Source organism: Neoarius graeffei, chromosome 6 (assembly GCF_027579695.1).
Source record: "Neoarius graeffei isolate fNeoGra1 chromosome 6, fNeoGra1.pri, whole genome shotgun sequence".
NCBI classification, from domain to species: domain Eukaryota; kingdom Metazoa; phylum Chordata; class Actinopteri; order Siluriformes; family Ariidae; genus Neoarius; species Neoarius graeffei.
The window spans coordinates 95,442,737-95,464,986 of NC_083574.1; positions in this window are offsets into that span (position 1 = coordinate 95,442,737).

Genomic DNA, 22,250 nt, shown 5'->3' on the forward strand with positions numbered 1-22,250 from the left:
ATGCAACATATACATGAATGAAGAAATAATATTCATCTAAAAACATCATATATAATAATGACAAATACTTGAGTAAAGGATCTGAATACTTCTTCCACCACTGATACTATTACTTAGAACCTCAAACATCTTCAGGAAATAAGTAGTCACCTGTCACTGTTTCCCTTGTTTGTTCTACTACAGGGGTTTTAGAGACAGTGTGGGGTTTCAGGGTCACAACCTTACACATCAAAGCTGAATGATTTGCTGCTGGTGGGATCACGTAGCATCTGAGCTGAACACATGTCCTAATTAGAGCTGGATGTATCTCTGAGCTCAGGCGCTGTGCGTTGACCCTCTCCTCTGAATTGTGGGCATCTGGGAAACAATAAATCTGTGAATACAAAGAGGAGAGAAAATTGTGTTTGTTTTTTTTTCTTTCCCTTGGGCTAAGAATCTAATCTGAAATATGAATCTTCTATTATTTCCTTCACATGGAGTGCAGCATGAATGCAAGCAGATTCTCCTCAGATGATGTTTCATTCTATTTCAGGGTCAAAGATGATGATTTAGGTCTTTTCAGGCTCTCTATATTTTAATGAGCATCACATTAGATGGAAGCTATGTAACGAGGTTGTCAAGAATGCTTTTTGAACAAGAATAGACAGGCTTTGGTTTGGGGTAATTGGCAAAACATTGTGCATGGTGGTGTGGAGAAGTCTTTAACTTGAGTTTTATGATTTTTCTATTTAATAAAAGCAGAGTTTGGGTCATTATGATGAATTCATTATGAGGAAAATCTGCACAGCACCATTAGGAGACATGACACAACAGACTACATTATTGCCAGAGAACAACTACGAAGCAGTTCGATGAACGTTTGGAAGTGGACATTGACATTTTGTAGAGCTTGTGGTAGCATGGCGGTGTAGTGATTATCACTGTTGCCTCACAGCAAGAAGGTTCTGGGTTTGAGCCCAGTGGCTGACTAGGGCCTTTCTATTACCCCTTTTCCACCAAATCAGTTCCAGGGCTGGTTCGGGGCCAGTGCTGGTGCTGGTTCACAACTCGTTCAACTTGCGAGCCAGCTGAGAACCAGTTTGATTTTCCATAGCTCGCGGTGCTAAGGGAAGCCACGTCATTACGTCGTTGTATACGTCAGTTACGTCGTTGTATACGTCAGTTACGTCGCTACGTTTGCATAAACCTTGGCACGAATATCGAAGCAAAACAACATGGAAGAAGCAGCAGCAACAACAACAATAATAATGGATGACTTCGCGTTTGTACAGCTGCTGCTTCTCATCGCTTAAAAATGGTGATCTTTCGCGGTCTTGTTATTGTTGTTGGTCTTAACAACTCCGCCCCCCCGCTGACGTAGGCGGTTCTTTCCTCTGGCCCAGCAGAGAGTTGGTGCTAGCCTGGAACCAGTTTTTCTGGCCCCAGAGCCAGTTCTTTGTCAGTGGAAACAGAAAACCCGGTTCCAAACTAAGCACTGGCCCCGAACCAGCCCTGGAACTGCTTTGGTGGAAAAGGGGCATTTGTGGAGTTTACATGTTCTTGGTTTCCTCTGGGTGCTCCGGTTTCATCCCACAAGCTAAACTCTAAATTTTCAATAGGTGTGTATGTGTACCCACCAGCAGAAGAGGGTTTGGGTCCCTCTAGTGTGCCATAATCACCCAAGAGAATTCATGGAAGCTAGTTTATGGCTTCCTGGATCGCCAGCCCTCGACTATGAGGATGGCAGCAGACAGACAGAACTTGTGGACAGCACATTTAACAATGTGAGAATGTATTTTGTCAAATGTGCTGTCCAAGTACAATGGAATTGAATACTGGCACCAGTAATTGGCATCAGCAACAAATTGAAAATACAATAAATGAGATTGTCAATGATGGTGTAGCTCACTCCGGTCCCCTCTAGTCCAGAAGGAACGATCTAAAGTGGGCCACCTTGTACAATAAATGTTGCAAGCTACTGTATATACACTATATGCAAGCCATGTACAGAAGCTATATACGCCCTAGGAATACTGACCTATTTGCCAGAAAGAATCCAAAATGGCGAGGAATTGACCCAGAAGAAGCGATTTTTGTGGAACTGCTTAAGGCATTAAGGTTTAGTTAATCAATAACGTCATTAAATAATTGTAATTCAGCAAATCTGGGTAGGAGTTACTGGTATATGCACCCTAGGTACCCCTACCTTCCTGCCAGAAAGAATCAAAATCGGTGGAGGATTGAGGGAGAAGAATCAATTTGTGTGGAAACTGCTTGTTAGGGATTTATCAATTACTCCATATCTTCATTATTAATTGCAATTATTCAAATTTGGGTAGAAGCTATATGTACCCCAGGCAGACCTACCTTCCTTCCAAAAAGAATAAAAATTGATAAAGAATCAAGGAAGAAGAAGCAGTTTTCGTGAAATGTGGACGACACCAGACAACACATGATGGCATAAACTCATCGCCTGTCGGCCAGATGAGCTAACAATAATCACAAAGTCTATGAGAAGCATCCATTTTTCTTTTCGCAACTCAGGAAGTGTTTGATATCAGTGGCAGGGTCATTGAAAACATACACATGTTCTGAGATTGTACGTGGCAAGTTGCAGCAGTTGAACATCTTTTTTTTCAATATGAAGTGACATCTGGAGAGAATCTGTGATTGGTAGAAGAGAGCAACTGGACTTGCTTGAAGATTCTTGAAAACGTTTCACCTCTCATCCGAAAGGCTTTCTCAGTTCTCATCTCATTATCTCTAGCCACTTTATCCTTCTACAGGGTCACAGGCAAGCTGGAGCCTATCCCAGCTGACTACGGGCGAAAGGCGGGGTACACCCTGGACAAGTCGCCAGGTCATCACAGGGCTGACACATAGACACAGACAACCATTCACACTCACATTCACACCTACGCTCAATTTAGAGTCACCAGTTAACCTAACCTGCATGTCTTTGGACTGTGGGGGAAACCGGAGCACCCGGAGGAAACCCACGCGGACACGGGGAGAACATGCAAACTCTGCACAGAAAGGCCCTCGCCGGCCACGGGGCTCGAACCCGGACCTTCTTGCTGTGAGGCGACAGTGCTAACCACTACACCACCATGCTGCCCTACTTTCTCAGTTCTGTCTGACTAATAGTATCAGGTATTTATCTTCTCATGGATCATCATAGAATCAGAATTCTGAAAACACTTTGGGATGAGATCCCTTCGACTGGTGCAGGAGTATGAGAGGACTTCCAGAAAACTGGCAGACATTTTAGCCAGAGAGGATCGTTCATTTTTGTCAACCTGGAATGGCCATCTCTGAACAGAGGTGGGTGTCTAAGACATCTTTTATCAGCAACCTACAATGCAGCCATCAGAATTCTGATTCTGATTCTATGGTGATCCTTGAGAGGATAAATACCTGATACTTTTAGTCAGACAGAACTGAGGAAGCCTTTCGGATGAGAGGTGAAACGTTTTCAAGAATCTTCAAGCAAGTCCAGTTGCTCTCTTCTACCAACCACAGATTACTATGTACCTGGATGACTGAGAATCTTCACAGACATACCGTACATCTGGAGAGAAAATCACAAACATATGTATCTAGGACTTGAATGATCAGCTGAGTGCCTGCAATGGTGAAAAATAGTAGGTGATTTTCTCAGGTCTGTAATTTTCTCAGAGAGCCATGGAGGAAAACATCAACACGGGTTGATCTGGACAATACCCCAGAAATTAACCCAGGATCCTATTTAAATTGAATTCCATCTGATAGGACTATAGTAACATTTCCACCCCAGCTATATTTAATTCAATCAATGAGGGAAACATGATAATTGAACCTTGAGTGTTATTACTCATCGAGGAGATGAGCTCTGGCCAGATATATGAGCCTTTCCTCTGGTCTATTCCCTCTCTCGCTCTCTCTCGCTCTCCCTTTCTCTCTCCTCTGAGTAATAGAGTAGGACAGAAATAGCTCAGCCTCTCAGTTAATCCTCCTCCTATCGAGGCTGGTTATTGTTATGGTTCAATAAAGGCTGGAGCGAGTGCTGCGTAATAACACATCACACACACATTCAGTATAAATGACAATTATTAAATTAGAGCCATGTGAGTCATCGGACGTAATTACACACACACACACACACACACACACACACACACACAGAGTGATACTCTCTGAAGTATTGTTCATTTTTCAGAAAGAGAGACTATCAATAGAGGCTCAGCTGTGACAAATATCTTTTGTGTGAATCATTTTGATGAAGAGCGCATTGTTTGAACAGACACAAACACTGGGACGTGCGTCAACTATATCAATACTGATGAGTCCTGGGGAGTACTGATGTGTCATGGGGATGTGAATATAGTATTCTTGCTAATAATTGATGGTTTATACCTAAAACTTATACAGTCAAAATAAGATTCTATGCAAATAGACACAACGGAATCAGTATGTGGAGGCAGATGGATCCCAAGGGGTGGAGATCCTCAGCTCGCATACTGAGATCCTTGAAGGAAGATGCAGGAAATTAGAAAATGTACTAGCTTCGAAAGCAAACCAATTAAACACAAAATAAATAAAACTCGAATCAGAGTGAAATCTGGGGGTTTTGATTTGCATGTTTTGTGCTTGGGTTTGTACTATGTTCACTTCCAGATTAGCAAAACAAGCTAACTGGCTATGTACACTCACCAGAGACACCTTCCAAGCTTTGTTTTTCCTTCCAAGCTTTGCTTTTTCTTTCTAACATCTCTATAAACGCTTCATGTGAAGCTGTATGTGACAGGATAAGATTGAAACCAGGGTTAAATGTTTTTTCTTCCATTTTTGAGTGTCAAAAAGAAATTGGATCTGATTGAAGATAAATTTGTGAGTGAGGAAATATCCATTGTTGTCATCAGCTGTCCATTGCTAGCAATGATGACTGCTTAATTAGGATGTGCAGAAATGCAGATGGGTTGCGAGGACCGTCAGATTTACTCCATCATCACAGGGCTTTCCTATTCTCTTCTCCTAGCAAAGTGCCTTGCATGGTAAGATAAGACAAACGATGACATGCCCCCATCATGTTATCTCTCTGGAGCTCCAGACCTGATGCCAAGTGGTGCACAAAAGTGCCACAGACCTGACAGGTATGGAAGTTGCTCCACAGTGACAACTGACTTGCTGAGTGATGTCATCTGTTGGCCATTTGAGTGGCTCTTCTGCATGTCATCTGGTGGTGCGCCATTGACCCTGTTGGGTTCATCTGCTACATTGCACTGAAAAGCACCCTGCTGCCAGCGCCTTATTGGTGATGTACTATTTAACCCATAGCTGGAACCCAGGCAGGTGCTACCACTCCAGGTCAGAGCAGACCTGGGAGCAATGGTGATTAAGGGGTAACTCCACTTTCCCCAATACTTAAGTCCTCCCTGACCTCAGACTCACCACCGGTTGCAGTTTAAAGTCATACCCAGGACATAAGATTCTTCAAATCATGCTAGGAAACATTAGACCACATGAGGCATAGGAATGGTTTGAAGAATCTTTTCAGCCAATCATGTAGATTTGTCACTTCACAGACAGAACTGCACTTCATTTGAATAGAATTTAGAAAATCTCAATTGAATTGTCTTTTGCTATGCTGCTGAAACTGTGGCTCAGTATCATGGAAAATGAATGGCAACTTATCTCTTTGCTGCTTGCTATTGTGGACTTAGGGTCAGACACTATGTCTGCCAAGGAACTTGACAAGGAGCACTGCCATCTGTGGAAACACCTACAAACTGAGACCCCTCTCGAACTCCATTAAAGTTTTATGAGCAAGGGGGAGAGTTAAGATGCTCTTGATTAAGACTCAGGAGCACAGATAGCAAATCAAGACTGGTTGGATTTGGACAACAGAGGCTCAAACAAGCAGACTATGGCTACACCACAGAGATCTGGTGGTTATCCTGGCCAGAGCAAGCAATTGAAGTTGGATCATTCTCAAGCACTCAGTACAACAGGTGCTGACTGCAAAAATCATCTGAAATTTTTTTTATTTTATTTTTTTATTGTGCATGGCATTTTCCTATGTCCTGCAAGAACAATATCATGGGAATGAGATGTGATCATTTTGATGTCCTGAAGGTCACTTTTCTCCATGTTGGGACTGTTTTCCTCCCTCTTGAGGTAAACAGTATGGCCCTATGGAAACAGGAAACAGCAGAACATGATGAGCTTTAACTAATTAGCATGGAACTGCATCACACCAAGATGGCAACGCGTGGAAAACATCATGACTATGCATCGACCTCAGAGAGTTTTGAGTCAAAGGGATGTAATTTGTGGTTGACATTTGTGAATATATCCATGAAACAAAAGACAAATATATCTTTTCTCTGTTACTGCTTTTGTGTTCTTGTTTCTTTCTCTGTAAGATCAAAACATTAATCAAGTTTATTTGTACAGCGCTTTTAACAATAAACATTGTCGCAAAGCAGCTTTACAGAATTTGAACGACTTAAAACATGAGCTAATTTTATCCCTAATCTATCCCCAATGAGCAAGCCTGTGGCGACGGTGGCAAGGAAAAACTCCCTCAGACGACATGAGGAAGAAACCTCGAGAGGAACCAGACTCAAAAGGGAACCCATCCTCATTTGGGCAACAACAGACAGCCTGACTATAATATTAACAGTTTTAACAGGTATAACCCTCAACTGTCCTCATGGGGCCGTCCTTCACAGGAGTGGGGCGATAAAACTCCGCCCAGACACAGGGCACCAGGATGGATCAAGCAGGTCCGAGGGGCAGAAGAGGCCAGCATCTCAATCCCAGGATCAACATGTAACTCAGAGGGACAGATGGGGGGGGGGGAAGAGAGAGAGAGAAAGAAAACACGTTGTTAGGTATGCCCTAAAAATGACAAGTATTAAATCTGTGTGGTAGGCTCGCAGAGACGAGAGTCTTTACATCAGGCATAACACACAATGGCATGTTAATATGGTAAAAAATATATCATGACCTGCTCTGGCTGGATGCTTGATTGGGTGATGGGAGCACACTCCTCACCAATGATGAGATGCAGATGGGACCCTTAGGCCTGGCCAAGACAATTCAGTTACATTTCACCGGGTATGGGACATGCGACAGAATGTCTGACGGCCGATTAGGTCTATAACTCCATACTCACTACCGTGGAGTCAAGCCCATGCATTCTAAGGCTAAGGTAGCTAAGCACTAGCTAGAATGATTTAGTTATCTGTCCAGAAAAATGATATGTCATCTAACCTTGCTCTGTCTTGCAGTTTCACTCATTAGGCAGGCTTTTCTTTTCTTTTCCACTGGATTTTAGCTGGTAGGAGAGCCAAGTCTGCCATGTTTGCCCATGCCAACTTGCTTTGTTTAAAAGTCGGTTAAACATGCCCCATGGTGGTCATGTGATATTGTTGCTCACTTGCTTCAGCAATCTCCAGAATCATAAAATGCGGGATGCTTTTTATCTCTGGAAAACAATTACACACAGGATACATGGTGTATGCAGCAGCAAAACTACTCAATTTCAAGTCAAATCAATGTAAAACATCTCAAACCCCCGACAGGAATAGAAATGGAACATTTTTTCCCTGAATTTAACTTTGCAGTCAGAACCTTTAAGGGAAAAGCGGCAACAATGGATCCAAAATGAGGTAGGAGTAGCTGTTGAGGAGGAAAGCAGAACCACAAAGAAGCCTGTACAATACTCTACAAGCATACTGTGGAGAATAAAATCAAGTAGTAAGCAGAACAATGCTGCATCAAGTTCCTTCAATGTTTTCCACAGTGCATCCAACCTGGACTAGTAGGTCTTGTTGGATACACCAGTACACCGATTTGGACAGGAAAGCACACCCTTCAGCATATCTTGATCTGTTTTGCAATTTGAGAAAATCCTTTGCAGATCTCATCAGTAATGGCAGGAAGTGAAATCCTTCAAAGCAGGGCCTGAATACAGCACCATCTAAATCACTCCTCAACATTACCTTGGCATGCAACTTCATGGTTTCCAAGGCAAGTTTCAACCATGACCTTATTCAACTCTTAGAAACTGCAAGGAATATCAGCTTCAAAGCAGTATCAGCTTTATAGAATGCAGCACCATGTAAAGCACCAACTGAACCCCCCAACATTACCATGGTGCACAACTTCCAAGTTTCCAAGGCAAGTCTCAAACCTGACTTCATTCAAATCTTTGAAACTCCAAGGAATCAGAACAACCATCCATTATCCATAACCCCTTATCCTGTGCAGGGTCATGGGCAAGAGGAGGGATACACCCTGAACAAGTCACCAGATCATCACAGATGACAAACAACCATTCACATTCACACCTATGGTCAATTGAGAGCCACCAATTAACCTAACCTGCATGTCTTTGGACTGTTGGGGAAACCGGAGCACCCAGAGGAAACCCACACAGACATGGGGAGAACATGCAAACTCCACAGAGAAAGGCCCCTGTTGGCCACTGGGTTCAAACCCAGGACCTTCTTGCTGTGAGGCGACAGTGCTAACCACTACACCTCCGTGCTGCCGGAATCGGAACATGTTATAGCTAACTCTACCATGGGAAGATTGGAAGAGGCCTGGTCATGCCTACTGGATGGCATAGTGTAGAACAGTCCATCTGTGGAACCTATCTTGGCTTTGGCATCACAGGAGAAAAATAATAGAGGTCCATGAAGAGCAGCATGGAACAAGCAAAAATAATCTCCAGGTTGCTATGGATCAGGAAAGCAATGGTGTAGGATTTCTATGTGCAAGCTGATCAACCAAAGTGGGTCACCTGGGTGAAGGTGGCTGGTGGTGTAAGGAATAAAATGCAGAAGGAACTCAATTTACAGGATAGATGATGCATCATGACTTATACCAGAAGATCATTAGCACTGAACAGGAATGTCAGCTTGGCTTTAGATTCCCCACAATATCACTGCCTTTGTTTAAAGTGCTCCTTCACTCTGGAGTCCAAACATAGACAAACTACACTCAATAGTGGATCAATAACAGTGCTAATTTACCAATTAGCCTAATTAGTCTCTTTAAAGAAACACATGTCTCCTTTCCCTGGTGTCCATGCTTCACTCTCAGACGAGCTTCAGAGAACAGGGGTGCGGTTCCCAAAAGCTTCTTAATGCTAAGAGCATCTTAACTAGTAGAGAGAGCATTAATTGTGCTGCTCGCTCTACCATTTAACAATGATCTTTGTGCTACAATGCTTTTGGGAAACTCAGGCCACATCTCTGCATGGTAAATGTTCAGTATCCAGCCATGATCAGCAATGTAACTGGACCAAAACAAGGAAATTAATGTTTTATTTCAGCAAATTTGCTACATGAATGTTGTTGATATAATCTTGGAATTGCATGAATGTTTCATGAGACACCAGTTCCCTCAGGCCTGTAATGTACATGCTTTAATGTATTTATATTTAACTACCTGTATCTGATGCTTTAGGCTTTTTGCAGGTTGAGTAAGACCTCCATCAGTGCCGGAGGTTTCATCTCCTGAGAAAACATTTCATTCTGCGAGCTGTCACATCACCCAAACACGTCATTTTCCTTTCTTGTGTCAAAGATCTTTGGAGTTCAAATTCTCACAGAGCTTTTTTTTTTCATGTAGAAGATAAATTCAGAAAATGTTATCCTGCAAAAATGCCCTCACTTCTGAGGAGCAAAAAGAAAGAAAGACAGAGTGCTGTGTATCCCATGAGCAAACATCCTGTGAGACACCAGGGAGATGTTTATTCAACAAAAATCCCAAAATCCAGTTCCTCTGATGTTCTTCATTGATTTTAGATTTTAAAATATTAGCTAATATCATCATCTTGTCCAAACTGGTACTGATTCCAAGATACTCATGATCTCTGCATCAGCACGTCATCATATGTAGCCTACTCATTTCCTGGAGATTATCTTGTTTGCTATATGTGTTACTTTTATGTTGAACCAACACTGTTCTTCAAATCGAGACTTCAGTCAAGCTTCAGCAGGTCGATCCAGAACCTGCATCTTCTTCTCTTTCTTTTGGATCCTCTGCCAAGTTTTCATCTCCTCTTCCTTCAGTACTTTCTGATGATATGTTTACACTAGCATTCAAAAGTTTGGGGTCACCCAGACAATTTTGTGTTTTCCATGAAAAGTCACACTTTTATTTCCCACCATAAGTTGTAAAATGAATAGAAAATATAGTCAATACATTTTTCTGGCCATTTTGAGCATTTAATCGATCCCACAAATGTGATGCTCCAGAAACTCAATCTGCTCAAAGGAAGGTCAGTTTTATAGCTTCTCTAAAGAGCTCAACTGTTTTCAGCTGTGCTAACATGATTGTACAAGGGTTTTCTAATCATCCATTAGCCTTCTGAGGCAATGAGCAAACACATTGTACCATTAGAACACTGGAGTGATAGTTGCTGGAAATGGGCCTCTATACACCTATGGAGATATTGCACCAAAAACCAGACATTTGCAGCTAGAATAGTCATTTACCACATTAGCAATGTATAGAGTGGATTTCTGATTAGTTTAAAGTGATCTTCATTGAAAAGAACAGTGCTTTTCTTTCAAAAATAAGGACATTTCAAAGTGACCCCAAACTTTTGAATGGTAGTGTAGCTGTTCATAAAATGTAAGGAACTATTAACAGCAGTGTGGACAGTGGAGGTGTGTTCAAGTATTGGTTATGGGGCAAGGAAAGAATCACAGTGAACAAGTAAGAACGAGTGAGTGGTTACACCTGTGTGTGATGACTGGGACATGAATATACACTCAGCAGCCACTTGTTCTTGATTCTAAGGCCAAGTTTACATTAGACCGTATCTGTCTCATTTTCTTCGCGGATGCACTGTCCGTTTACATTAAAACGCCTGGAAACGCCGGGAAACGGGAATTCGCCAGGGTCCACGTATTCAATCCAGATCGTGTCTGGTCCGGTGCTGTGTAAACATTGAGAATACGCGGATACGCTGTGCTGAGCTCTAGCTGGCGTCGTCATTGGACAACGTCACTGTGACATCCACCTTCCTGATTCGCTGGCGTTGGTCATGTGACGCGACTGCTGAAAAACGGCGCGGACTTCCGCCTTGTATCACCTTTCATTAAAGAGTATAAAAGTATGAAAATACTGCAAATGCTGATGCAAATACTGCCCATTGTGTAGTTATGATTGTCTTTAGGCTTGCCATCCTTCCACTTGCAAGTGGTAAGTGACGCGCATGCCCGACATGCACTGGGATCACACACACAGCGGCTCAGTCCCGAATCACTGCTCGTGCGCTCCACTCGCGCGCTCTGTGAGCTGCGCAGGGCCGGACTGCGCACCCTCCAGAGGGCACTCGCTGTTCAGGGCGGAGTGATTTGGAGCGCAGGATGCCTGCGGAGCCGAGCGTATCCGTGTATTGGCGTTGCTGTGTGCACGCGAATCGTGTATTGGCGTTGCTGTGTGCACACTAATCGTTTTAAAAACGTTAATCTGATGATCCGCTGATACGGTCTAATGTAAACCCCACCTAAGATCCCTGTTCTTGGCTGCAGGAGTGGAACCCAGTGTGTTCTTCTGTTCTGCTGTTGTACGCTGAGATGCTTTTCTGCTCACCACGGTTGTAAAGAGTGATTATATGAGTTACTATATCCTTCCTGGCAAAAAAGCTCAAACCAATCTGTCCATTTTCCTCTGACCCTCTCTTATCAACAAGGTGTCTGTTTCCACCCACAGAACTGTCGCTCCCATATGATGTTTTTTTGTTTGTTTTTCGCACCATTCTGTGTAAACTCTAGAGACTGTTGTGTGTGAAAACCCCAGGAGATCATCAGTTTCTGATATACTCAAACCAACAGTCCATCTGGCGCAAACCAACACCCATGCCACAGTGAAAGTAAGTCACACTTAGTTTGAGTTCACAATCTTTCCCATTCTGATGTTTCAACATTGTGAACATTAACTGATTATGATTTGTATCTGCATGATTTGATGCATTGTGTAAAACAGTAGGTGTATGGTGTTCCTAATAAAGTGGCCAGTGACTGTCTACTCTGTATTTTCAATTTGTTTAACTCCTCAGTCCTGTCCCATCCACCTCTTAAGACTCAGAGACACAATGGTGTTTTATTACAATAAAAATAGCCTCAATGAGGCTGGCGCTCATACCGACCACTGTTGTTGTGTGCGAGTTTGAAATCCAATCAATCCTGTAGGAGCAGTAGTAATTTTCATGAAATTGCATATGACCCCTGTGTAGCCGCATCCATGGCAGGTGGTGCCACCTGGTGAACAATTCTTGTTGGAATAATGTCTTTAGAGTCTTCTGGGTGAGTTTCAGTGAAAATGTCCCAGCAGTTTATGAAGAGTAGCATTTAATGTGATGAGTCATCCAAAAATTTCAGAAGCCCATAAAATCCTAAATATGACAGATGGCACCACCGTCTTGACAACTTTTATGCACACCCACCTGGGGAACACTGTTTGCGAGTTTGATCGAAATCCAATCAATCCTGTAGGAGGAGTAGTGATTTTTGTAAATTGTGGACAGACGACGACAGACAATGGATGGACGACAAGTGATCGCATAAGCTCAACTGGCCTGGCCTATGGCTGGATGAGCTAAAAACCAAATGTACAAAATCCAAATGAAAGTCAGAAACCAGGAGGTAATTCAAAAAACACAGAAAATCACAGTGCAATCAGGCCAGGGGCGGACTGGCAATCTGTGCGTTCTGGAAAAGTCCAGAACGGCTGTCCGGTCTACGGCCGTCGGCCTTGTTCAATAACCAAAATTTTCAGTCTATCAACTAACAACAGGTGGCGCTAAGACGATAATTTATCCGTCAATCATTATTCCATAGTAGGGGTGCGCGATAGTGGGAATTTGGGTATCGATCCGATACCAAGTAAATACAGGGTTAGTATCGCAGATACCGATACTTTTTACTTGAAATGTTATGATCATTGAATAATTTTGTGATTTTGCCTTTTTTAGTTGATTATGAGTATGATAAAACACAGGACAAAGATTTTAGGCAAATAAAAATGTTTTTATTAATTAACTACAACAAAATAAAATAATGTAACAGTATATTAATAATAAAATAATTCCCTTATCACTTCTGCTAAACAAAGGCGGCACAGTGGTGTAGTGGTTAGCGCTGTCGCCTCACAGCAAGAAGGTCCTGGGTTTGAGCCCCGTGGCCGGCGAGGGCCTTTCTGTGTGGAGTTTGCATGTTGTCCGCGTGGGTTTCCTCCGGGTGCTCCGGTTTCCCCCACAGTCCAAAGACATGCAAGTTAGGTTAACTGGTGACTCTAAATTGAGCGTAGGTGTGAATGTGAATGGTTGTCTATGTGTCAGCCCTGTGATGACCTGGCGACTTGTCCAGGGTGTACCCCGCCTTTCGCCCGTAGTCAGCTGGGATAGGCTCCAGCTTGCCTGCGACCCTGTAGAAGGATAAAGCGGCTAGAGATAATGAGATGAGACTTCTGCTAAACAAACTTGTTTAAGAAAAAAGTCACTAGTGCAAAATAACAAAAAAGCAACAATGTAACGAAAATATAAATATAACAATGTAACAAAAATATAAATATAACAATGTCAACACCACCACAAAAAATACCTTCCATTGCACGCAAATATTTATGAAAAATAAAGTCAGTAATAAAGTAACAAAGTCAGTAGTGCAAAATAAGTAAACAAAAGCAACAATGTAATATAACAATATAAACAACACAAAAAAAATACCTTCCATTGCATGCAAATATGTGTGAAAAATAAAGTCAGTCGTGCAAATCAGGTGTAAACTACAAAGGGCTTGTAACCTTTGGCTCTTTGTTCACAAAGCCCTCTAAGGAAGTATCCCTTGAGGTGCCCTTTTGGCTCTGTTCCCATGTTGATAACAGAGTTAAAGGTTTTTGTTCATGAACAGTAACATGTTTACATTCTTCCCTTTTATTGCACTTCTTCTCTGAGTTATTAACTGTCCCGCCTTAGAGAAAATCCTTTCTGCAGGTACGGATGTTGCAATTACTCCTAGATTTTTTTTTTTTTTTGCAATCTTGCTCAGAGAGGGAAATGTAGGTTCATTCATTTTCCTCCAAAGAAGTGGGTCTCCATCCCGCGGAATTGGCTTCTCTTCCGTGTACCGGCACATTTCAATAGTCGCATCAGTGCCAGCTGTGCGATGCTGCTGCGATTCCAGGATTTGAGTGTCAAACTCTGTCCATATCCTGCCTTTTGCTGCAGCTGGGGATGGAGAAGCTCCTGCAGGGTAGTGTGAGGTAGTTGCAGGAGCCATTGCTGAGGCAGTGCTGGTGGCAGAGCTTGTGCTAGGTTGAGGATCTGATTCTGAATACACTGAGGACTGGCTCAGTGACTGCATTTCAGCAACAAGTTTTTTTTTTTTTTTTCCACCACTGTGTTAACATTTGCCATGTCCTGGAACCCAAAGTCTTTAAATCTTGTGTCCAGGTAGGTGCTGGTACTGAGACCATAGTGGGTTTCAATATTCCTGAAATGGTGCTGACAGCACAGCAGCTAGCTTGCTGCCTTGGGCCTCATGAGATGCAGCTGATCTAAGAAGTAATGTTACCAGGGGGATCACCTTTGAAATTGACACGTGTTTTTCAGATGATATCTTCCTCGTGGAGCGGCACGGTGGTGTAGTGGTTAGCGCTGTTGCCTCACAGCAAGAAGGTCCGGGTTCGAGCCCCGTGGCTGCCGAGGGCCTTTCTGTGTGGAGTTTGCATGTTCTCCCTGTGTCCGCGTGGGTTTCCTCCGGGTGCTCCGGTTTCCCCCACAGTCCAAAGACATGCAGGTTAGGTTAACTGGTGACTCTAAATTGACTGTAGGTGTGAATGTGAGTGTGAATGGTTGTCTGTGTCTATGTGTCAGCCCTGTGGTGACCTGGCGACTTGTCCAGGGTGTACCCCGCCTTTCGCCCATAGTCAGCTGGGATAGGCTCCAGCTTGCCTGCGACCCTGTAGAACAGGATAAAGTGCCTAGAGATAATGAGATGAGAATGAGATCTCCCTCGTGACTTCTTCAAATGGTCTCAAGGCATCAAGGGAGAGACGAACCATGGGCCAATCCTCTTCACTCAAGCACAGTGAGCTCTTGCCAAGAAGGCAAAGTACGGTGGTCACTGCTTCCTTTTGCTCACAAAGTCTCTCAAACATGTAAAATACAGAGTTTCAGCATGTTTCAACTGATTGGATCAGTTTGTGCTCTGGAAACTTCAATTGTTTCTGTATTTCTTTGAGCTTCTCTGTTGTGCTGTGATGGAAAAAAGCTACAATAGCACTGCATCTGTGTTGGGTGTCGAGAAGCTCAGGGAGGGTCTTAATGGAGTCTTTCACTACCAGATTAAAGGGATAGTTCGGGATTTTTGACATGAATCTGTATGGCATCCCCATCAATAGTGTCGTGCAAACACACTGACTTACCCCTGACAGCATCCTGTGAGTCCAGTTCTTGTCCAGTTTTGGTCCAGATGAAAGTAGTCCGGCAAGTTTGTTGGGGTCACGAAAGTAAAACGTTTTTCGTCTCAAAACAGTATGTGTTCAAAAGAGTGATATATTTGCATCACAAAACCATTGCCAAATAAAAAGTCAGACCTCGAAATCGCTTGGCACTATTTTCTCTCCCTTCTTATCACTGCGCGCTGCCGTCAGGTGACAGCCACGGCTGTTTCATTCATTGTTTACTGCTAGCAAAGTTAGCGACAACATGTCTGACTACGACGGTGAAATGTGTGCGGAAATTCAGCCACATCTTTGTTGCTACAGCCTGGATAGTCGCAAGTGCGCACCATTTTCACAAATATATTATTGTATAGGTTATAAAAGGTGATAAATTTGTCGCTGTTCTTGCTCTCAAATTAGCTTGTTAGCGCCGCTGATCTGATCACTGCCAAACAATGGGAAAGGTGTTGATTCCTGCGCAGATGTCAACATGACAGCGCGCAGTGATACCGAGGGAGAGAAAATAGTGCCAAGCGATTTCGAGGTCTGACTTTTTATTTGGCAATGGTTTTGTGATGCAAATATATCACTCTTTTGAACACGTACTGTTTTGAGACGAAAAACGTTTTACTTTCGTGACCCCAACAAACTTGCCGGACTACTTTCGTCTGGACCAAAACTGGACAAGAACTGGACTCACAGGATGCTGTCAGGGGTAAGTCAGTGTGTTTGCACGACACTATTGATGGGGATGCCATACAGATTCATGTCAAAAATCCCGAACTATCCCTTTAAGGGTGTGTGCAAAACATGGATAATGTGCCCAACCTGCTCTGTGTACAGCAGCAACCACATTGGCAGCATTATCCGTGACCACAGCCTGAATTTTGCCAGTTATGCCCCATTCATCTGTGATTCTTTTTAATTCCGAGCAAATATCAGCACTGTGCTTTCCTGAGAAACTACTGGTTTCTAGCACATATGCTTGCATTTGCCAGTATTCATCAATAATATGGCAAGTGACAGTTAAATAAGCCTCTGTGGCTCTTGATGTCCACATATCAGTGGTCAATACAGCACTGTCAGCAGCATCCAGACATTTTCTTATTTTTGAGCGACACTCTTCATACATTGAAGGTATTTTCTCTCCCGTGAAAAATTTCCGACTTGGAATTCTGTAGCAGGGATCAAGTGTCTTGATTAAACTCTTAAAATCCTCCTGTTCAACCACAGAGAGGGGTTGTAGGTCCTTCACGATCATCTCGGCAATGCTCTTCGTGATATCCATGGCTCTTTGTGAATTATCTAGGTGACGTAACAAAATGATTAAGATAATTAATTCTGTAACTGTAATCTGCATGTAGCCTAAATAGGAATACTATTTTTCCTTCAACAGTTAACACAAAAGGGTTTTTATATTCAGCCATATTCATATTTCAGTTTTGAGACATGTATCTTTATGGGTTGTTTTACAATCAGGGTACAAAGTTTCTGTCACAGGGGTCCAAAATTCAAATTAAAAAAAAACAAACAACTATCAAATCTGCACTTTTGATAATTAATAGACATATGAACATAGGCGTGTGTAATAGTTTGTATTATAACAAGATTAAGTGTAGCTTTAAAGGAACAGTCCACCGTACTTCCATAATGAAATATGCTCTTATCTGAATTGAGACGAGCTGCTCCGTACCTCTCCGAGCTTTGCGCGACCTCCCAGTCAGTCAGACGCAGTCAGACGCGCTGTCACTCCTGTTAGCAATGTAGCTAGGCTCAGTATGGCCAATGGTATTTTTTGGGGCTGTAGTTAGATGCGACCAAACTCTTCCGCGTTTTTCCTGTTTACATAGGTTTATATGACCAGTGATATGAAACAAGTTCAGTTACACAAATTGAAACGTAGCGATTTTCTATGCTATGGAAAGTCCGCACTATAATGACAGGCGTACTAACACCTTCTGCGCGCTTCGGCAGCGCATTGATATCTGAGCTCCGTATCAATGCGCTGCCAAAGCGCGCAGAAGGTGTTAGTACGCCTGTCATTATAGTGTGGACTTTCCATAGCATAGAAAATCGCTACGTTTCAATTTGTGTAACTGAACTTGTTTCATATCACTGGTCATATAAACCTATGTAAACAGGAAAAACGCGGAAGAGTTTGGTCGCATCTAACTACAGCCCCAAAAAAATACCATTGGCCATACTGAGCCTAGCTACATTGCTAACAGGAGTGATAGCGCGTCTGACTGCGTCTGACTGACTGGGAGGTCGCGCAAAGCTCGGACAGGTACGGAGCAGCTCGTCTCAATTCAGATAAGAGCATATTTCATTATGGAAATACAGTGGACTGTTCCTTTAAGCAGGGTTGGGAGAAACAACTAACAGCTAACATTCCTTTGGATGATGGCGGCGCACACAGTTGCAGCAGCTCAGTGTCCTACCAGTCGGTGTAGGGTTTGGATGTTTATGTTCGTCTCGTGTTTGTTTTTGTGTACTGTCAGTCGAGCGAATAACATCTACAGCCGACATGACCTCCTTAAGATCGGATTACGCTATCATAACGTTTCTAGCGAATTTATCCGACTGCATAAGATACCGGCAGAGATAGCGAGAGGACCGGGCTCTCCATGGATTACCATCCCGGCAGGGAGGAGGCGGAAGCGGCGTCGGGAGAGAAGGAGAAAGCGAGGCTGCAGGGCTGGCGCGCTAGCCAGGCTACGTAGGCAGCCACTCAAACCACCGCTTCCTAATCTACTCATCTCCAATGCCAGATCCCTGGCGAACAAGATGGATGAACTGAGGCTACAAGTGGCAGCCAATAAACACGTCAAAGATTCATGCATCCTGCTCATCACCGAGACCTGGCTTCATCAATGCATTCCGGACTCTGCTATCGAGCTAGCGGGCCATACCACACATCGCCACGATCGGACAGCAGAATCCGGTAAGAGGAAAGGAGGAGGACTCTGTATGTACGTGAATAATAGCTGGTGCACCAACACAGTGATAACTGACCGCCACTGCTCTCCTGACATAGAATATCTGACCATCAAATGCAGACCTATCTATCTTCCAAGAGAATTCACCGTTGTCATAATAACTGCTGTTTACATACCACCGGATGCTAATGCTAACTCGGCTATTGCATTGTTGCATGCAAATGTTAGCAACAAGCAGAGCAGATACCCTGACACTGTACACATCATAGCTGGGGATTTTAATCATGCGGACTTAAAAACAGCTCTCCCTAAACTCCATCAGCATGTCAAATGTGCCACTAGGGGTGACAACACTTTGGACAAAGTATATTCAAACATCAAAGGGGGCTACAGGGCTAGTCCCCTACCACACCTGGGCCAGTCAGACCATGTATCACTGTTTCTAATCCCGGCATATGCACCCCTCAAGAAAACCGCTCCCACCACAGCAAAGACTGTTGCCACATGGCCAGAGGATGCTACCATGCAGCTGCAGGACTGCTTTGATAGGACCAACTGGGATATTTTTGAACATCAAGACCTGGACGTGTTCACAGTCAGTGTTCTTTGTTACATCAAGAACTGCATAGACACTGTCACAGTGCACAAACGTATCCGGGTCTACCCAAACCAAAAGCCCTGGATGACCCGGGAGGTCCAGCAGCTGCTGAAGCAGAGGAACATCGCCTTCAGGACCGGCGACAGAGGCCACTACAGTGCAGCTCGAGCCGACCTGAAGAGAGGAATCAAAGTGGCCAAGGCAGACTACAGGAGGAGGATTGAGGACCACCTGGAGAGCAACAACAGTAGGCAGATGTGGCAGGGTATCCAGCACCTGACAAACTACAAGACCAACCCCAGAGCCGCCGAAGGTGATCCTGCACTGGCAGAGGAGCTGAACATTTTCTTCGCCCGCTTTGAGGTCACAGCACCAGAGGCCCAACAACATCATGCGGCCCACAGCAGCACTGTCCTCACTCTGGAGGAACACGAGGTGAGGCGCTCGCTGCAGGCTGTCAACCCAAGGAAGGCGATGGGACCCGATGGCGTCCCGGGACGGGTGCTGAGGGACTGCGCTGACCAGCTGGCTGGGATCTTCACCAGGATCTTCAACCAATCACTGGCACAGTCGACTGTCCCACACTGTCTCAAGTCCTCCATCATAGTTCCGGTGCCTAAGAAGCCCCACATCTCTGGCCTAAATGACTACAGACCAGTGGCACTCACCCCAGTGATAATTAAGTGCTTTGAAAAACTGGTCCGCAGTCACATTACATCAGCCCTGCCCCGCAGCCTTGATCCCCACCAGTTTGCATACAGAGCAAACCGATCCATGGAGGACGCCGTGGCCACAGCGCTCCATGCCGCCCTGTTACACCTGGAGGGGCAGGGGAGCTATGTGCGGATGCTCTTCGTGGATTACAGCTCTGCATTTAATACCATCCTCCCACACAGACTGGTGACCAAGCTAAGAGACCTGGGGCTTCCTCACACAACCTGTATGTGGATTAACAGCTTCCTCTCTGACCGCAAACAGAGAGTGAGAATTGGCCACCACACATCCCCAGCCCTGAGCCTCAGCACTGGCTCTCCTCAGGGCTGTGTGCTTAGCCCACTGTTCTACTCTCTATACACACATGACTGCTCCCCTGTCCATCAGAGCAATACCATCGTAAAGTTTGCAGACGACACTACAGTGGTGGGGCTCATATCTGGGGGTGACGAGTCCGCCTACAGAGACGAGGTAGAGCAGCTGGTGTCATGGTGCGTGGCCAACAACCTTCTCCTGAATACCTCAAAGACAAAAGAACTCATAGTCGACTACAGAAGGAAAAGAACTGAGATTCCACCTCTAACCATCAACGGGCAATGTGTGGAGAGGGTAGCAGACTTTCGTTTCCTGGGAGTCAACATCGAGGACAGTCTGTCCTGGAGCGTAAACACCTCTGAGCTGCTGAAAAAGACCCAACAGAGACTGTACTTTCTCAGAATACTCAGAAAGAACAACATCACACAAAGACTGCTGGTCTGTTTTTACAGGGCCTCCATTGAAAGCATACTAATATACTGCATATGCATCTGGTATAAAAGCAGCACAGCAGCTCAGAGGAAAGCACTTCAGGGGGTCATCAACACCGCCCAAAAGATTGTTGGATGCCCTCTCCCCACACTGGAAGAACTTCACCGCTTGCGGTGTTTGAAAAAAGCCCAGAACATTATAAAAGACACCTCACACCCTGGCTATCCCCTGTTTGAACTGATGCCCTCAGGCAAGCGGTACAGAGCAATCAGGGCAAGGACAAATAGATTTAAGAACAGTTTCTATCCCACTGCAGTCACCTGCCTTAATGCTGCTAGAAACTAAGGAACTCTGCTTACATACAGAGAATTTGTTTACATGATGTCTGATGTCTGAACTGTGTGAATGAGGCAACTGGAACTGTGTAGGTATGTGTGAGTGTGTGGTCTGTGTGTCTTGGGCTTAGGCCACTGTTTATTGCTTTTTACCCTATTATTTTACCCTATTTATTGACTCTTTGCACTGACTGGATAGCACTTTCAATTTCGTTGTACTTGTGGCAATGACAATAAAGACATTCATATTCATATTCATTCAAACAAATGAAGTGATACTCGGAGAGGACTTTTTTTAGACAATTCAGAATCCACTACTTCCATAGTGCTTTTAAATATAAGGCTGTAAGCTTTGTGGTAATTGTCTCTAATATTTATGTCCCAATATCTTGACCACATTTTAGGATGAAAATAATAATTTTAGATATGTTATTTTATATTGAAAAATTAGCTGTCTCGGAGAGGACATTTTTTTGACACTAATTTGATCAAAATAGTCTGGAAACTTACTGGCATTCAACATTAAAACTTAACTATGTTTCCAATGATATGGAACAAAATATTTGTTTTATGGTATAAAGAATGATTTAAGTGCATCCCTTTTGGGTCAAAAAAGCACTTTTTCTAAATGACACGAGTAATTTTACTAAATATGACACATATTGCCATACATTCACCAAAAATAACGTTATCACCAAATTTTTTTTTTTTTGCATGGTAAATAGAGCTATCACAGGGCTACAGTAAACAACCAAGTTTATTTAGTCAAGCCTTTTGATATTGAAGATAATAAGTGTTAAATGTGATTTTTAGCTTGCGTACCCTGATTGTAAAACAACCCGTATATTTTTTAGTTTCAGTAAAACAACTAATTTTTTTTCAACTGGCTGAATATATGATAATAGTTTAATTAGTCTGCTGAAATTGCATCTCTGATCACCAATTACGCTGTGAAAATATTACTTTATGCTGGAGATTACCTGGATATTCCTGAGTTTTGGGTTGAAGAGTCTCTTCCAGAGACCTCTGTCTCTGTTACCCCTTTTCCACCAAATCAGTTCCAGGGCTGGTTCGGGGCCAGTGCTGGTGCTGGTTCACAACTCGTTCAACTTGCGAGCCAGCTGAGAACCAGTTTGCTTTTCCATAGCTCGGGGTGCTAAGGGGAGCCACGTCATTACGTCACTGTATACGTCAGTTACGTCGCTGTATACGTCAGTTACGTCACTGCGTTTGCATAAACCTTGGCGCGAACATCGAAGCAACAACAACACGGAGAAGAAGAAGCAGCAACAACAGCAACAATAATAATAGATGACTTCGCGTTTGTACAGCTGCTGCTTCTCGTCGCTTAAAAATGGCGACCTTTCGTGGTCTTGCTATTGTTGTTGGTTTTAACAACTCCACCCCCCCCCCCCCCCCCCGACATAAGCGGTTCTTTCCTCTGGCCCAGCAGAGAGTTGGTGCTAGCCTGGAACCGTTTTTTCTAGC